Below are 20000 nucleotides of genomic sequence, written 5' to 3' on the forward strand. Positions count from 1 at the left end.
GAATATTCCATAACAAACAAACAAACATTGTAACACGACAGACCTATCTAACGGCTTGCAAAGATGATGTCTGCATACAAGAATTCTTCTGAGAAGTCTTCAACACTTGGTTCAAAGCCAGGGGTCAGGAGCCTGGATGGACTGAAAATGTATATTCTAATGTACTTGAAATTTGCCATGCTTCGTTCTTTTAAATTATTTTAGATTCGTGGTTTGTTGCTTTCATTTAATTTTATGATGGGCCCTCTGTCTCCCTCAGCAGTTCATCATACATCTTGATGCAAAAATATTTTATCTCCCATCGTTTCTTGGACACTTTATAATGTTGGATGACAGGGATCATTCTAAGTGGAAGAGAATAAAACAGGTTTTAGTCACTGGTGATGCATCTGCAGTTGACCATTGCCTTAACTTTATATGCTCAGTTTTTTCGTGGAATAGTTTTTGCCATGTTAACAGTACTACGGCATATTAGTGTATATTTTATTTAGTTATGTATATATATATACTATACGTGTTAATTGCTAACGTATTCATGCTGACAAGGGTTTCTAAAGACCAATTTTTTTTACAATTCTTTAAAGTTTTTTTCTGACTAAAGATTATAATGGAAATTATTCCCATTATATGAGACTCTTGAGACTCATTTTTTCTATTTTGATGAACTGAAGAATTAAATTTATTTTTGGCTCGCTTGTTTTGTTTAAGTTTTCTTTTATCTAAATTCATAACGTGAGACTAGTTTGTAATCAGTTTCATTAATTGCCCTTATAATTGAAGAAAACTTTGTTCTTATTTTATTCAGGTATGTGTAGCTTGAGGAGGGGTTGCAGTTACGTTGGTGAGTATTAATATAGACCACGCCTGAATATATTTACAGCAACACATTTTGTTGTCTTTTAGTTTTTATTACACGTCTGTCTGTTTGGGTCAAATCTTGTAACTCAATTTTCGACCTGTTCTCTTCGTCCAGTGGACTTGAAATTTTGCATGGTTACTCAATCCCGGTGATAATACAACATTACATGATCAGTAGGTCAAAAGTGACCTCTAATGACCCTACAGTGACCTCTCCCAGTATCTCAGGATTTGTATGAAAATCTTCGGATTTTTCATACCTTCTTTGAATCGGTAGAATAAGTTAATAACTCTACGGATTTTTTCAGATCTTCTTTGGCTCCACAGGATATCACGTTCCATTGTTTTTAGTTACAATCATAAATCGGTAACAATTTTAATAAAAGCGCGATTAAAATTTTTTTTAATTTTTTTTTATTAGTTAGCCACTCTTGTGGCCAGGAGTCCTTTGCCAAGAATGCAGCTTCTTCACTATATTTACGCACGTCCTGTTAGTGTAGCTTCCAATAACTGGGGACTTGCCGTCACGTTTGTGTTAGTATTTTACATAAGAGTATTTGAGATATTTCTCCACTTTGTGGTTTCATCAAATTTTCCTTCCGACCATTTTCCCCAAATGGGGAGAACCTTTGAATTTCACCATTTTCCGTTAATCGGCAGCTACTCCTGAAATGACCGTTTCGACGCCAGATTGCCGGAGATCAGTGGGTTAGTGGTAGGCTCTTCAGCAGCAAGGTTACACTTAAGGTTAGATGTATTTAGGTATAAGATCTATGGTAAAGGTATCTTTGTCCTTTTAATAGTCTCTTATTTAGGTATAAGATCCATGGTAAAGGTATCTTTATCCTTTTAATAGCCTCGTATTTAGGTATAAAATCCATGGTGAAGGCATCTTTATCCCTTTAATGGCCTTGTATTTAGATATAAGATCCATGGTAAAGGTATCTTTGGCCTTATAATAGCTTCGTATTTAGGTATAATATCCATGGTAAAGGTATCATTGTCCTTTTAATAGCCTCGTGCCTCGTATTTAGGTACAAGATCCGTGGTAAAGGTATCTTTGTCCTTTTAGTAGCCTCGTATTTACGTATAAGATCCATGGTAAAGGTATCTTTGGCCTTTTAATAGCCTCGTATATAGGTATAAGATCCATGGTAAAGGTATCTTTGGCCTTTCAATAGCCTCGTATTTAGGTATAAGATCCGTGATAAAGGTATCTTTGGCCTTTTAATAGCCTCGTATTTAGGTATAAGATCCATGGTAAAGGTATCTTTGGCCCTTTAATAGCCTTGTATTTAGGTATAAGATCCATGGTAAAGGTATTTCTGGCCTTTTAATAGCTTCGCATTTAGGTATAAGATCCATGGTAAAGGTATCTTTGGCCTTTCAATAGCCTCGTCGTATAGGCATTCCTTCGAGACCTTTGCACAATACCGATATATCGCAGTCAGCGTGTGCAAATGGAGACCTGTCAGGTTCGCCTGTGAATTTGAGTGCTGCCTGGAAAGTCGCTGGACTTCCAAGCATAAGTTATCTCTCATTGCCAAATGTGTTGGTTGTCTGAGGCTGTCCGTGGTGTGAGCGTCACCCGTGAATATTGCTTGATGGGATTAAGTGGCTTAGACGACCCTAAGAGAAAATTGGCCGTTGGATTTTTTTTGGAAGATTTATTCAAGTAAGATTGCGTCATCAGATGGACTTTGTGTTGTTACAGCGTATTCGGATGTAAATTGGTGGTGAATTCAAGTTTGAGAATAATGTCAAATTTTTTTCATTTTGCAATTATTTATATGACTTTTAAAGAATTGTCCATTAATATTGAATCCATGTATGGTACTGAAACTCATGCAAAAAAAGGTCAACAAAACCACATACTAGTGTACATTAACGATGGTCACTCAGTCAGTTGATCGAACTGTGTTGTCATTAGTTTTTATTCTCCTTCATTCACTGGAAGTAGCTTACTGCCTGAGCGCCATCATGTCACGCATGCGTTCTTACCGGTTGCCCAGGATTTCGCTCGAATTACTGCACGCTGTCCTATTGCAGGAATCGGGATTCTCTCTTTTCTTGCTTTATTTCGTGTTTATCGAGACTGCTTCGTGTCAAAGGCCATTGCCTTTGAAGGCGGTGAGGTTAGAAAGTCGGCAGTTGTCTGACTGTGCTTCTGGTTGTGAGTATTCACTCGTATATGTGGGTTTTTGCCATAGAGTTTTTCTATTGAAGGAAGTTTTCTATTTCTAAAACTTGCAAATTGTTCTTGGTGTGGTGCCGGAAATTCTCATATACAGTTTGCAATACACAGGTAAAATGCATGTAAGAGTGCATATGGGTATTCAGTCTTCAGTGTTTGCTTATTTTGTGTATCTCCGTTTTGTTAGAGGTTTATTTAATTGCTAATTGCTTCTAAGTATATCAGACATCCGTAAATAAACTATTGTTGCTGTTACCGTTTCTATTTATATGATTTTAGTTTTCTTAGGCAACGCTTGAACGTGAGTTTTGGGAATGTTTATTTCCTAATATCTAATTTATTTTTGTTTTGGAAAATAGAATTTTATCACGTTGTCTTTTTGGTCCGTTGGGGCATTTGAATTCAAGTCAGGGACGGCAGAACCAGCAACAGTCCCAGTGCTTATATATACATATATATATATAAAAATAAACGAAGCGATATATATATATATATATATATATATATATATATATATATATATATATATATATATATATATATATATATATGTGTGTGTGTGTGTGTGTGTGTATACATATACATATGCATATATATACACAAAATACACAATATACATATAAATATATATATATATATATATATATATATACAATATATATATATATATATATATATATATATATATATATGCAAGTGCATGTTTAGCAGGGGATGACTTATGCACGTACCTCTTCTCTTTCTTGTTTGATAACTGTTAATGGTCGCAATTCTTGTTTAATCATCCTTGCATGCAGAGGCTGCCTCTGTTATTATATCAGCTTCATACTCGTCATTCCTCGGTTTCCTTCAATATCCGCATTCCAGACCGGTGCCATTGCTTATCCCGTGTGTTGGAATGGCAGTCCTGCCCTGTCCCCCTGCCTAGCAACATTCTTTGGCTGATCTTCACTAGCATACCTTAGTGGCCACACCCTTCGTCTCCCTTGTAGTTCTCCGTTCAGCCTCTTCCACCAGTTCGGTTCTCGTATCTGTAGTCAAAGCGGCTTGTGACTACACTAGTTCAAGAAGGAGGTAATAAATGAGGGGATGGGGTAGAGGGAGGCTGAGTAGGACTCGCGAGGGGGGGAGGAGGGATGGAGGCAACATCCTCGGACACCAGCTGTCGTGTAGAAATGGATCCTAAGCATCCAAGAGACTTCTGGGGTTTCTCTGCGGGGAAATTGCTCCCTAAACTTATTATCTGCTACGCTTGCCTTACTGTCTTTGTTCAAGGTAACGTTACTTCGTTGCTTGCGACTCTTGATTGGGTTTTCTTTGTTTTCCCGCCTGGTGCTCTTATTGGAAGGGTTTCGATCGACTCTGATACTTTATCTCGTGGAGTCCTTCATTTGAAAGTAATTGCCAGCTGACAACAAAAGGCGCGAATCATCAGCTTGAAATGTGTTGCATAGCACTATTGTTTGCTGTATCGTCATGATATTTAGAGCCAGAATGAGAGATGTCGATAATTCTTGCTTGTTCCTTTGATAGCACGCGTAAACGTGTTATTACGATCAGTGGCCTGGGGAAGCCATTCGTGACCTAACACCTTAGTAAGATATATATAGATATATATATATATATATATATATATATATATATATATGTATATATATATATATATATTTATATATATATATATATATATATATATATATATATATTTATATATATATATGTGTATATATATATATATATATATATATATATATATATATATATATATATATATATATATATATATATATATATATATATATATATATGTATGTGTATGTATGTATGTATGTATGTATGTATATAGTGTGCGTGCATGTTTTCATTGGTAGAAGTGAAAATTGATGGCACGTATCCCATTGTAAAAAAGGTTATTATTGTTCTAGAGGGTGCACAATAATATAATTGTTAAAGGTTCGAGTAGAATTTTATAAAAGCTTTCGAACCCTTCTCAGTCAAAAGACGAACCCAGAGAAGGGTTCGAAAGCTTTTATAAAATTCTACTTGAGCCTTTAACAATTATATTATTGTGGACCCGTTAGATCATTTATGAACTCTCGTGATAGAGAGTTTTTCTCCCAACAATGTTGTTATTATTGTAAGTGTTTGCAGCTTTATATCAGGAAAAAAACATTCAAAATTTGAGTAATAAATGCTGAGACACTATTGCAAAGAATGTGCTGAGCAAATTGATGTAAACGGCCTGTCTCGCAAGAAAATAAAAAATCAGAGACTAAATTGTGAGAGTGTAAGAAAGGCTTGTGTTCCTTAATGGGTTAGGTAACAATGACCTTGCGATTTAACGGAGCTGGAGTTGTCTTTGGATCAGACCCGAAGTCAATTACGGATCCTTTCTTGTCCCTCTTTCATAGACGGGCACTGGCCTACTCAAATTCATTTTCCCATTTTTGGGTATAATGATTTCTTTCAGAATGTTATAGACAGGGTTAATACAAAGTACAGGGTTAGTCCGTCCCGGCGATACTGCGCATCTTTGTGACGTAGGATGGACGCTTACCATAAAAGAAAACCAGGAAAACAAGAAAATGTAGGATCCCTACGTCAAATGTTTGACCCCACACATTCTCCTCTTTCACGACCTTAAATGAGAGAGGTCCCCTTTAATCTTCAGGTACTGCTGAGCTAAAGGATACGAATAACCTTCCATATGTCTCTGTTGATATTTGGCTAATGCAGAAGCCATGGACGCGGTCGGGTCGAAATTAAAAGGGCTGACCAGGTGCGGTGGCTATGGTTAAGAGAGCTAACTTGTTCAATCTGGTAAGGTCAAATACTGACTGATGACTTGACTTTCCTATATCTTAACCTCCGACAAATGCAGACAGACGATGACATCGTGGCCACGATGACATGCGCGAGATTGTTCTCATTTTGGTCAGAAGCGGACTAAGCCTGTACTAGATTAATCCTGGTTATAGAGAGGCCCGCCGACAGACGTCGGCGACTCCTTCCGGGGAGGAACAAAGGTGGTTGTAGTGGGGGTGCGGCCAAAGACGTGGATCTTGTATCATGTACCTTGTCAGTCATTGATATTAATTCTAGAGAAAATTTGTCATTACCGTTTAATAGAATATACGTGATAAAAGTGTGGCAATGACTATAATGCATTTCTTTATGATAAGTAATTATCTGGTTTATGGCTCTTCCAGTGTCATACTGGAAGGAAGTTATAAATGCAAATTGGCTTCTCGACTGGGAACTAATCAAGGTAACGAGAAATGAAATGAAGACAAATATGAATATCTTTATATTTGAGTCTTGTTAAGGGGTGCTGTTTTTATGAAATTCATGTCCTGTTTCATTTGATTGGTTGGTTTCTTGTATGAGACCCCACTGGGGGCTGGTGCCGTCAGTTCACTTCATGCGGTGCACTGTAGGCATTACTTAAGGTTCTTTGCAGCGTGCCTTTAGCCCCTAGCTGCAAGCCCTTTCGTTCCTTTTACTGTACCTCCTTTCAGATTCTCTTTCTTCCATCTTACTTTCCACCCTCTCTTACCAATTGATTCATAGTACAACTGTGAGGTTTTCCTCATGTTACGCCTTTCAAACCTTTTACTGTCAGTTTCCGTTTCAGCGCTGAATGACCTCATAGGTCCCAGTGAGAGAGAGAGAGAGAGAGAGAGAGAGAGAGAGAGAGAGAGAGAGAGAGAGAGAGAGAGAGATCCATATTTTAAATCCAGATGCTCTGTTCAGCAGGTGACCCTCTGAATTAACCTTTGCCTATCCAGCAGCCCACAGTCACAGACGCGCTCACACATACCTAACGTCCCACCGGATGTGACATAATGAGTTATATCATTAAAATCTTTATGCCCTCCCTGTCACAGGTACGTGAGAGCAGTGACGTTACCTGCCTCTCTTCTCTGATTGCCAGTGATGAGTGTGTGTATGTATAGGTCTTTTTGGTGTGCATACATAGCCTACGTACGTACATAAATGTTTTTATATATGTATATATTTATGAACTGTATATAATTGTGTCTAAACGTCTAAATATATGCTGAGCCAGAAGGCGCCGTCCTTGCCAAAGAGAAAAATGCGTCTGATGAAATATGAAACACTTTTTTTTTTGTTTTGTCCGTGGTTTATCCTTGATTCAGTAGCTAAAAAAGGATGTATATGATATTAACTACTCTTATCTTGTATTTTAACTGGTTCCACCTTATGTATAATATATATATATATATATATATATATATATATATATATATATATATATATATATATATATATATATATATATATATATATATATATATATATATATATATATGTGTATATATATAATATAATAATATATATATATATATATATATATATATATATATATATATATATATATATATATATATATATATATATATATATATATATATATATATATATATATATATATATATATATATTTTATATATGTATATTTTTTCAGTAGGAGGGAAGTGAAAGTAATTTTAGTTTTATTCAAGGGGAAATAACCTACCGTTGGGAAAGTTTTGCCAAACTGTTTTCTTTTTCGAGAAAAAATTAGATCACGTAAAGGATAGGATGTTTACAGAAACTAAATATAACCATGATATTGGTGTTGAGACCTGCGTCTGTCTTAGGTGCCCTTTTTGATCCTTGATATTGTCGATCCACCGCATTCACTCACTCCTACGACTGTTTGTTGGCTTCAGGGTAAACGAGACTGGGTGCAATTTGCGGTCAAGAAATAACTATTTCGTTTAGTAAACTTTGGACGAAGGTTTTTGTTTGGTCTGTTGTTTCGTGTTGCGCCATCAACTGTCTTGTGTTTAATGAAAGTTCCTTTTCATGTGTTTAATAAAAGTCCCTTTTCATGTGTGTAATGAGAATTCCTTTTCATGTGTTTAATAAAAGTCCCTTTTCATGTGTTTAATGAAAGTTCCTTTTCATGTGTTTAATAAAAGTCCCTTTCATGTGTTTAATGAAAGTTCCTTTTCATGTATTTAATGAAAGTTCCTTTTCATGTGTTTAATAAAAGTCCCTTTTCATGTGTTTAATGAAAGTTCCTTTTCATGTGTTTAATGAAAGTTCTTTTTCATGTGTTTAATGAAAGTTCCTTTCCATGTGTGTAATGAAAGTTCCTTTTCACGTGTGCAATGAAAGTTCCTTTTCAAGTGCGTAATGAAAGTTTCTTCTCATGTGTTTGATGAAAGTTCCTTTTCATGTGTTTAACGAAAGTTCCTTTGCAGTCTGTAAGACTTTCAGTATATTCACTTTTTAGCTAAAAGCCTGATGTTATCTTTATGGCTTTGGTACATTGTTTTGTTTGCAAGGAACCTTTTACAAAATTCTTATTTATTATCATTTAGCCTCCAAGCACCTTTTTTAAAGCTGTTATGTTTGTAACATTGTAAAAATACTTGAATTTTTGTCAAGTACTTAATTAATTGTATAGTCTCATCATATCCTTTTTCTAAGTAGGAATGCCGTGTGGGTATCTCGCATTTATCAGATAAGGCAAAAAGTGTTATTATTATTCAGCGATCTCGTTAGGTGCGGTTAGTTAATTATCCTTCCCGTCTGAGGTCGGCAATTATGTTTGTTGCTAGGGCTATAGACTGAAAAAGCTATTTTAATAGTGGTGGTATTTATTTTATGATGCAGTATCATAAAATGTGAATCACGGATACAAAATGTTTCAAACTACGTTGCTTGATTGTGGAATTCTGGATTTTGCTGGTAATGAAGTCACTGAGTTTGCATCCAATGACAATCCGGTCTTGGTACCATTGAAACAGTTCATCCAATAAAGTCGGCAGTTTTCAAGCAGCGAAAGCAATTTCGCTGATAGTATTTCGAAGCAGTAGTAATATAGATACAAAAAATGATTTTTTCGTATTTAACAAGCGTTTACTTATCATAATCGTCGTTTTTGTTATAATTTTTTTAATACAATTGTTTACTTTTCGAACATAGTAATTTATGACATGAAGTAAAAGTACTGAGTAGTAAAATCGATAATGTTTAGTCTTGCAGCGACTACCTTGAAAAAATAACTCAGAATACTTTCGACGCCGGTGTAATTGTCATGTGTTTGTCCGGAGTAGCCTCAACCACAAAGAATTTGGTAAAAAAATATTGCTGTTCCTGTTTAGGACAGTTTTAAAGACTCGTGCATGGGCAAGATGGAGACGCTCAAGGGTAACGGCTTCGGAGATGATGGTGAACGTCTTTGGACTCATTTGCATAAAAGGAATGGAGAGAGAGAGAGAGAGAGAGAGAGAGAGAGAGAGAGAGAGAGAGAGAGAGAGAGAGAGAGAGATTCTACTGATTATTCCTTAGGTATTCAGATACTTATCCTGACAGGTCTCTGTAAGTATGGGATTTTTAATAGTTCAAAGAAATTGAACTGACACAAGGTCACCGGATTATTTTTCAGACAGTTGTTACGTACAGTACGTCGTTTAGTTAAGATGGCTCACATTTCGTTTGTATGGTAATCTCGCTGCTCTTATGCGCGTAACTTCAAGTTTAAATGACAGTAAAATTTTTGCTGTATTAAATCTACTGTATTCTATCCAGCATTTCTCGAAACATCATTATGTGGAGTCCACACTTGATAGAATGGTGGCTATAGCTGTATACGCTTTCGCTTAACTTTAGGAATTAAGTTCATTATGTGAGAACATGTTATTTGTGAAGGCCTGTGAAATAGGTTACTATATACCCATACCTACCCAAGTTTGTGGTAAAAATGGAATAGAAATAAAAATGGTCCTTTTCACCAGGTAAAGCTGTTGACCGCTTTGTGACAGTGGGAAGATTATAAGCAGAATGAAACAAGTAAAAAATGCGCCGAAGTTTCTTCGGCGCAATCAAGTTTTCTGTACAGCGTATAATGCTGTATAAAACTCTCAGCCACGGCCCATGGAACTTTCAGCCATGGTCCGGTGTGGCCTGTGTTGTTGGCACCTATAGCGGTGCCAAACGCACGATCATGGCTACCTTTAATCTTGAATAAATTAAAAACTACTGAGGCTAGAGGGCTGCAGTTTCGTATGTTTGATGATTGGAGAGTTAACAATCAACATACCAATTTGTAGCCCTCTAGCCTCAGTAGTTTTTAAGACCTGAGGGCGGACAAAAAAATTGTGGACGGACAGACAAATAGCCATCTCAATATTTTTCTTTTACAGAAAGCTAAAACTGAAGTAGGGAGAGATACCTATGCCGGGCGGTGGAAAAAAGTGAGACAGTCTCATGAAAGTCAACGGAAAAGTGACCAACTTTGTCATAAAGAAAAGAGACAGTGCCACTTTGCATTGGTAAGAGAGAAAATTTTGAAGCTTGCTTTTTAAGTAGAGGATAAATCTTTGATTCATTCTTATCGACAGGAGAAAACGAACAGCAAGTTCCCGAATAGAGCAGTAACAACGGCAGAGAGAGAGAGAGAGAGAGAGAGAGAGAGAGAGAGAGAGAGAGAGAGAGAGAGAGAGAATGAGTATTTACGGCACCGATGTAAAACGCGCAATTCTTGAATCTATGTCAGCATTTTGAACAGCGAATACATGATTTTTTAAAGATAGATTTGAAATAATTTGAAAAAGTTGATTGAAGAGAGAATCCGGCTTCCATCCGATCAGAGAGCAGAGAGCTTGGATGAGAGAATGGACAGAAATACGTCGAAAAATTAATGTTCACGATTACTGAACTTGAATAAATTATGGGATCCCCGTTCAGACGTTTTCTCAGAATTACTTTTGATAACTGAGGAATAGTGGTTTAAGGTTGATTTCGGCCAGGAGAAAATGCGAGACAGGTAAAGAGAGGAAGGAGAGGCAAGGCTGTCTGATCCGTTGGAAAATGCATGGTGGGAAAAAAGGGGGAAAAGCCGCAAATGTTGCACCATGAACAAGAGCTAACATACCTACGAGTCCCTTCTTTCAGAGGAATGAAAAGCAAAAGCAGAACACTTGGCTGACGATGTAATTTTGCCAAATTCTGTCGAATTTAATTATTTTTTGCAATGTAAAAGATTTTCACTAGATAAGTTAGAGAAAAATTCTGAATATGGTACCAGTGAAAGTCAAGTCACTAAGATGTTAAATCATAATGATTAAGAAATTAAGTATATCTTAGTTTGACCAGACCACTGAGTTGATTAACAGCTCACCTAGGGCTGGCCCGAAGGATTAGATTTATTTTACGTGGCTAAGAACCAACTGGTTACCTAGCAACAGGACCTACAGCTTATTGTGGAATCCGAACCACATTATGACGAGAAATGAATTTCCATCACCAGAAATAAATTCCTCTAATTCATTATTGGCCGGTCGGAGAATCGAACGCTGGGCCAACAGCGTGCTAGCCGAGAGCTCTACCAACCCTCCAATGAAGAACTAATCAGAATGATTAGATAGTTCAATTTTGATTGGGATGGATTTATTCCATGTATATTTCTAGTGGAAAGAATTGGATGAAAAGGACAGCATAGCTTCTGAAACGGTCCTTGAACATTTTCTTTTGTAAATTGTATTGGAGTGCAACTTTAAACTGACTACTTTGACTATTAAAGGAAGCAAAACCAATGACAACCTGTCGAGCAAAATATGAGAGATGATGTAGAAATCGACCCAAATTAAGACTAGCACACCGGAACGAAAGAGAGGGGGCAAAATCTTTCTGCAGAAGCCGGGAGTTTTCATTGCAAGGGACCAGAATTTTTTTTTCCAGCAAGAGAATGATCATGTTAAATTCCTTCTTAGTAACCAGAAAACTTTATTTCACCTAACAAAAATTAAATGTACTAAGTCAGCTACTACTTTTTTTGGAAGTAATAATGTTGAGCGCGTAGTTAGCTGAATGAAGGTACGTGGCAACACAAGCATACTTATTTTCTGTCTTACTGAGAGGGGAAAAACAAGACTCGCGGTAACTTTTACTCCGGCTGACCAAAGAGCATAAAACTAAATCACGATTTACATTCACTTGCCCCAAAAAGCGTGGTATGTATCTGCTATGTGCCTGGGCAACTTTATCTTAAATACTGAAGTTTTAGAGGTTGTTTATTTCCACTTCGTCGGCGTCCGCCCCTCCCTATCTCCAAGTCATTGCGGTATGTTGAAGGCAAGATGGAAGTGCAATATTATGTCGATATGGGAATTGTTATTATTGCCATTGCGTTTGTTGTTATTGTCCATGTAGGCAATTTTCATAAGCAAAACTATGTACCGCGTGCAAATCTTGCAGGAGTTACGGGTAATGAAAATACAGTATTTTTCTCTTGTTAAATCACTCGGCTTACCTAGGAACTAGAACATCAGTAAAAGGCGTGATTACTTTCATAGAATAATTGTCATTAAAATATTTTTTATGGCTCATCGAAGCACATCAAATTAAAGCATGACTATTCATTCAGTTTCATTAGCTGCCACCTTAAGTAATAACCACTTACTTGGATAACTCGAGCTCAGTATAGCAAGACCCTGGTTTAAAGTACTGCTGACTGGGTGGCAACGGGGAAATTTCTTTTCTTAAGTGGCTGGCATGTCGACTTAAAGTCATCGCACATTATAACATTTAAATCCATTATAAAGGGGTTAGGCTACTACAGGAGTCATATTCCAGTTCATAGTTCCTCGTTGGGGGAGTCGGTAGAGTTGTCGGCTAGCACTCGCTAGGCCCGAGTTCGAGTTTCCGGCCGGCTAATGAGGAATTAGAGGAATTTATTTCTGATGATAGAAATTCATTTCTCGGTATAATGTGGTTCGGATTCCACAATAAGCTGTAGGTCCCGTTGCTAGGTAACCAGTTGGTTCTTAGCCACGTAAAATAAATCTAATCCTTCGGGCCAGCCCTAAGAGAGCTGTTAATCAGCTCAGTGGTCTGGTAAAACTAAGGTATACTTAAACTTATTCCAGTTCATGCTTGCGTGTTGTTAGTATATGGAATACGTGCTGGACCTTCTTTTCATTTATTTTAGTGTGTGTGTGTGTGTGTGAGAGAGAGAGAGAGAGAGAGAGAGAGAGAGAATGGGGCGGGCGGGGGGTGGAGGGGAGATGGGATTTTGCACGAATCGGCATTGATTACATAGCTAACATCAAATAAGTGAAGAATAATCTTGAGGCTACGCACAGTAGTATATGGATGTTGAACTTATTCTCAAGATTAGCTTGATTGTCAGTGGAAGTGATCTGTGAAATTAGAAATGAAGGAAAATAATTACAGAGAAATCATGGGAAAGCTCTCATAGTAGATAGAAGGAAAGGCGAGAAGTGAGAAGGTTAATTTGTATGCTTTTGAGCTTAGGGAGATTACCTTTTGTCTTTATTAGATGTCAGCGTAAGAAAATATGACTTGGTAGGGGATGCTCATGTCAGGAATTTCTAATAACATGTGTATGATACAAGGCAACCCTTATTTTTATGGCTTCGTCATTGATTTAGATTAGAAAGAGAGTTTTTTTATGGTAAGTGGAGTTATTTAAATAATTTGTCTATTTTGCAGGTTGTTTCGTTCTCTTTTCGGATTTACTCTGTTTAATACATGTATCCTTTGACAGTGACACCCAAAAGAATAATTAGGTAATGATGGGTGAGGCAGGTTTCCAATTAACGGAAAATTTTTTAGATTTAGGTCCCTTAGTGCCAACATATTTGATGATTTCAAGGTGTTACTATCAATTTCTCGCTGCTTTATGCGATTTCACTCGCCCCCTATAAAATGAAAACGTTGCTTTTGGGAGATTAATTGGAATGTAGTTCTGTAATGCGGTTTTCTTGGATATTCTCTCGCATACCCGTCTAAAATACTGGTTCCCTTTTAGTTTTCTGTAAAAGAAAACTGTTGAGATGCCTATTTTTGTGTCCGTCCGCACTTTTCCAGTCCACCCTCAGATCTTAAAAACTACTGAGGTTAGAGGGCTGCAAATTGTTATGTTGATCATCCCCCGTCCAATCATCAGACATACCAAATTGCAGCCTTCAAGCCTCAGCAGTTTTTATTTTATTTAAGGTTAAAGTTATCCATGATCATGCGTCTGACACTGCTATAGGTGCCAACAACTCAGGCCACCACCGGGCCGTGGCTGAGAGTTTCATACAGCATTATGCGCTGTATAGAAAACTCGATTGGGCGAAGAAACTTCGGCGCACTTTCTACTTGTTTTATTTGTTACAGGTTTTCCTCGTTATTATGTTTTTCGTTTGTGTGTCAACAAGATGGTATAGAGATGAGTATTTTTCATGAACTGTGAGTAGGATGTTGCCATTTACTAAATGACCAGCGTTGACAATTTTTGTGGTGATCGGAATTCGGATAAGCTTTGAAACAGAATTTGAGAAATAAATTCTGGGAAGGTCTTTCATCAGATTTCGGTTTGGATCTAGAATGGATGAAGCAGCTTTTCCAAGAGGCCTTACAGAAAACTTACGAGAAAATCTTTGGAATTTCCAAGATGGTTGTGCTATAGTGAATTTTGGTGATCATTGAATGAATGTGGATCCATTTGTCTCCAGGAATTTTCCTCGTTTTTGTGGAGGGCAGCTTGAGAGAGTTTAATATTTATCTGTATTAGTTGTTAAACAAGTAAAAAATACGCCAAAGTTTCTTCGGCGCAATCGAGTTTTCTATAAAACATATAGTGCTGTATGAAAATCTCAGCCGCGGCCCATGAAAATTTCAGCCACGGCCTGTGGTGGCCTGTGTTGTTGGCACCTATAGCGGTGCCAGACGCACGATCATGGCTAACTTTAACCTTAAATAAAACAAAAAACTGAGGCTAGAGGGCTGCAATTTGGTTTATTTGATGATTGGAGGGTGGACGATCAACATACTAGTTTGCAGCCCTCTACCCTTAATAGTTTTTAAGATCTGAGGGCGGACAGGAAAAGTGCAGACGGACAGACAAAGGCCATCGCAATGGTTTTCTTTTAGAGAAAACTAAAAAGCAGACATAATATTATGTATCACTGACTAAACGCTGAAGTCGTATCATTTTAGGACACGGACCTCGATCGGTGACAAGTGTGTCAGTATCAGTGCAGGATTGCGTGTGCAAGATGTCAGCAAAGGTTAACCTGTCACTAACTAGTCGGCCCCATCACTCATAACGCGGAGTGAACCTGTCATGCGATACCGTGGTTCCTTTCGTGCGTAAGACTGGCATGTGTGCGTGTGTTTACTGTAAATTGCCGGGATCTTTTTTTTTTTATCCAAACCTCTGTTCGCTTACGTATGAGGATTGGAATGAAACAAAAAACACCCGAATCTGTTGACTCGTGAGGCCACGTCCCTTTGCAATTAGTTTTTTTTAAGTAGAGGAAACGAGAGAAGAGAAAACTGTTAGCATGGGTTTCTCTTAGACATCACCTGACTACTTCAGGTCGTGTCAAGTAGCGAAAATGCAGAAAACAGAGCTTGGCGACTTGGTGTGTCATACTGCAGTAGTTGAAGGGTTTTGAAATGATTGAAGGTAAGAACTCTACAGAACGTTAACAACAAAGTGAACACTATTTACCTGCCGAGTGCCGTGAAATCTAAGACCAACAATTTCTACGCACCAGAAAGAAGAGAATTGTGTTAATTACGAATCCCGTTAGTTGCTTCTTTCGCTCACACAACCGGATTTGCTGTGTTGATTCCTGCGAGTTGATCGTTTATTTGTTTAATTAGTCAGAAGTTTTTGAAATCCGTTGGTATGAAACATTGATTCCCTTTGAGGACTACGAATAATCGGTATCTCCAAAAGGAATAAAAATGCATTTAGATATGATGTGGCAATGTAATATGGTGTCATGAGGCATTAATAAAAATGTTATTGCGGAATACAGTTTGGTAATTTGATACATTACGGAGTTAACCTGGTGTATTAGTTTTATAACACAACGGAATATTGGAATATATTTTAAAACAAGCTTGATGGCATGCGCTACGCTGTGCTGGAACCTGGCGCTGCCCGTCATGTCTCCCGTACCCTCCCGATCTCCTACCTAACCCCCCCACCCTAGGCGGACAAACAGGTTTGAAGGAAGAGGGTGGTTGTGTCATGTCTCCCCTACCTTCCCGATCCCCTACCTACCCCGCGCCCACCTGGGGCGGACAAACAAGAAAGATCCACTCGGATTTTATTATTATAGATAGATAGATAATACAGCTAACAACAGTACAGTAATAGCATGTTGTCAGAAGGAATGATAGAAGGGAGACGAGAAACAACTATCTTTTCCTTTTTTTTGCATTAAGTGTCTTGTACATCTGAGGCATTCACGCGGCAGCTTTTCTGTTAGAAGACTTTCCCATATCTTTGTAGCAATGAGCACTGGCACTTACAGAAGGGAAGCCACATAAGTATGCTGTAGTATCCTAGACACAACATTGTGTTTCAATCTAGTGCATGTTTGTATTTTTTCATTCAAGTCCTAACTATATTCGTTGGCTAGTATAGGTTTTTTCGTGTGATTCTTGTTGTTGACACCACCTTGATTTCACATCTAAAAGTTTTTTCGTTATTTCAAGTGTTTTAGTATTTTAAAGCCATACATGAATTTTCTTAGTACTTTACTCAAAATACATATTTAATTATGAAGATAGAAAGGTTATCATTATTATATAAACTTCCTGTGAGATTCTTTCACGTTTGATAAATATCGTAAATTAAACAGGTAAAGGAATAGTTTGTTATCGTTGTTTCCTGTACTTTCATAGGACTTCAGGTTACTAAGTCTGCCGGCGTAGAGCATTGTATAAGGTGCTAAATGTTGTTTATAGCGATCATTTTGCAAAACTGTGCTACTTTTTTAGCTTTTGCTTTTATTCCTTTCAGTTTCTCTTACACAGTTGTCCAACATCATTAACTTTTCTTTTCCCCATTCACTCCTCTCATTTGAAAATGAGTACCTCTAGCGTGTCAAGAAATGTGTCTCTGTGACCCCGTTAAATCATTCGAAATTATGATAATAGCCTCTTGTGTGTCCTATCGGACAGTGGACAGTGGTAGTTACTGAAATTATTTGTTCGAAGTGAACTTAATATTTATAGACAAATCAGCAGTTAAATCTAAGTTTGCTGTACTTCAAGGGAGTAATTTAGTTTAAGCTTTCCTCAATAATCAGAAAAGGAAATTCTATTTTTCATTGAATATTTTCACTCGGGTAGTCTTTGTAATTAATTTTAATTGAAGGTTTTTCACAAACAGTCTTCCTAATTGATTTGTCCGAAATATTTTCACCCAAGTATCTTAACTAATTTTACTGAAAACTTTAACCCATAACTTCTACTCGATTAGTTTTGGTTGAACGATTTCCACCCAAACTTAGATTTCTATTAAATTAATTTTGTTTGGAAGGTTTTCACCCACTCTTTCCGCCCAATTCATTCAACTTGATAGTTTTCACCTGAACTTTTGTTAGTAATTTTACTTGGAGGATTTTCACCCAGACTGTCTGCTTAATTTTGCATGGAGGCTTTTCACCCAAACTTTCTACCTTATTAATTTTCTTGGTAGTTGTCACCCAGACATTTTGCACCCAAACTTTCTAATGAATTTTGCTTGGAAGATTTACACGGAAACATTCTGCCTAATTCATTTGTCCTTGAAAATTTCACCCAAACTTTCTACCTGATTGTTTTTTTTTTTTTTTAGGTTTTCATCCTTACTCTCTGGAAGATTTTCACCCAAACTTTCCACGAAAATAATTTTTCTTAGAAAATTTACACCCAACATCAAAGTCAATTAATTTCGACTAGGAGGATTCACCCAAACTTTCTTCCTAAATGATTTTTCTTGGAAGATGTTCACCTGACTTTCTACCTAATTAATTTTGCTTAACTTTTATTCAAGCTTACTACATAAATAATATTGTTTGAAGGATTTTTATCCAAAATTTACACCTAATTCATTTTGCCTGGGTGATTTTCACCCAGAATTTCTACCTAATTGATTTTTCTTGGAATTTTTCCCCAGACATTCTTCCTAATCACTTTTCTTGGAAGGCTTAGGCACGAACACCCAAAGCATTGAATCATCCCTAGCAATAATTCATAGCTCTGTTCTCATGAACTCATGCACCCAGGTAGGTTGATCATGTGAGAATTCATCTGAGCGTCATCTAGGAAATTCTCAGGCTGGGCATCGTGCAGAACTTCTTTGCCAGGTTTGAAATGAAATAAAAAAGAATATCTTTTCATAAGTTTGTTTCCATATCTACCTATGATTAGACTTAAATTTTTTTAATATATGTTTTCTATACTGAATAATTTCGTTATTTCGGTGAACTTCCGGTCTCTTATGTGTTGCCACATTAACATTCATGAACAAGTTTATGAATGAGAGATTGAATTTTTTTTTGTCTGCTCGATATCGACTTGTGGTGAGGTTGCATGAACCATCAACTCTCCAGTTTTACTTAATATATACTGCGGAGAGAGAGAGAGAGAGAGAGAGAGAGAGAGAGAGAGAGAGAGAGAGAGAGAGAGAGAGAGAGAGAGATGATCGTGATAAGGAAATGAATTTTGACAGATAACTGTATTTAAGGTCTTTCAGTCTAATACTAATATTAACATTAAGAAATTAAGAGTTTTGCATCTAATCTCTAAGCGCCTAAGGTTAATAATTTCAGGCTGTAAATTAATTCTTATTCGTGAGTGAAGGAGATTAATGACCAGTAAAGCATGACGAAGAGTGAACGTAGTCAGAAGTTAAGAGAGACATCTCTAGGTAATAACAAGTAGTTAATAACAGGTAAATGAGGTTAGCGGACCGTTTACCTGGACTCATTTTCCATTTATGATTCTGTGATCTTATGATGGAAATCTTGGGTTATCGTATTTTATTTAATTTTAGTGTCTTGTAGCACGATGGCTCGTTTTACTAAGAGGCAATAGTGTTTAGCGTCGATTGCATATCTTTAGTATCGAGTGATAATTTGTTTTTTCCTGACCCAAATTCGTGGCTGCGTGCTTTGAAGGAGAAATGTTGCATATACGAAAGGTAAATGAAGAATGAAGAAAATGACTGCTATCAAATAAATGGGGAGGTAGTCCGTGCAAAGCCATCTTCAAGTCTCCCGGCCTCCCGGATATTCGTCATTTGCAATTTTCTTATTCATTGGGTCTGCGGGAAAGCGACTGTCAGCATTCTAATCACGAGGGCAATTCATTAGATGTCACTTCATAACTGAAGCCATTCATAAATTAGCACTTTGCGGTGAAAGTCGAATGCGTTTGGAATTCTTGCACGTAAAGCAGGAGGAGACTGAGGTCCTTTTAATAGGTTGCTTTGTAATGCGGTCACATTCTGGCTCTTTAGCTTTGCCAGGAATGAGGTGCTTCCCGTTTCTTGACATGACATCAATTTAACCAAGCATTTCAGATCCTCTCTTGGTCACTCTGCCTCGCCAACATTCTCCACTTCTTATTCAATCTCCTCCGATATCACAAGATTTTCTAAATCCTGGCTCACTCTCCATCAACTCATCTTTCTTGTTCAACTTGCTCTGTTTTCATCTTTGATGTACTTAGCCTATTTCACACCTTTTCCATCTTTTTTCATGTGGCTGGTTATCTAGAGTATTTTCTTTTCCCTCTGCTGTGTTGAGATTCGAGTTCCACTCCACCAAACTCTTTTCCCTTTGCCATCACCACCTTCCTTTTAGCCTCCCTCCCTTTCTCTGTGTGTACATCTCGGTCCTTTTCTTTGCCTGGCCCTGCCAGACCTTGAAGGCGCTCTTCTCCCCAAATGCCTTTATTTGTCTTGGTTGTGCATCCATGCTCTCCTCTATAATATAATCCTTATCTCTATTTCACACTTCGATCTTCCAAAGCTTTTTTGTGTGCTGTATTTGCTGACACTTTTTTTCTTGATTCCTTTAGGATTATTGCATCCTCCACTGTCATGTTTTTATTGTTTTGCAACATGCATATATGT

General features: G+C 37.3%; 1 protein-coding gene across 6 annotated transcripts in view; it reads left to right on the top strand.

Annotated features, from left to right (window-relative positions):
* Nucleotides 1-20000, top strand: part of LOC136838878 (uncharacterized) — a 532018-nt gene that overhangs the window by 231683 nt on the left and 280335 nt on the right. The window contains exon 3 of one of the 6 annotated variants that reach the window (XM_067104544.1): nucleotides 806-841. The exons of the other annotated variants lie outside the window; for them this stretch is intronic. The gene's annotated coding sequence lies outside the window, so the exon portion shown is untranslated. The remainder of the gene's footprint in view (nucleotides 1-805; nucleotides 842-20000) is intronic. 6 annotated transcript variants of the gene reach the window in all.

Source organism: Macrobrachium rosenbergii, chromosome 5 (genome assembly GCF_040412425.1).
Source record: "Macrobrachium rosenbergii isolate ZJJX-2024 chromosome 5, ASM4041242v1, whole genome shotgun sequence".
Classification (NCBI taxonomy): Eukaryota; Metazoa; Arthropoda; class Malacostraca; order Decapoda; family Palaemonidae; genus Macrobrachium; species Macrobrachium rosenbergii.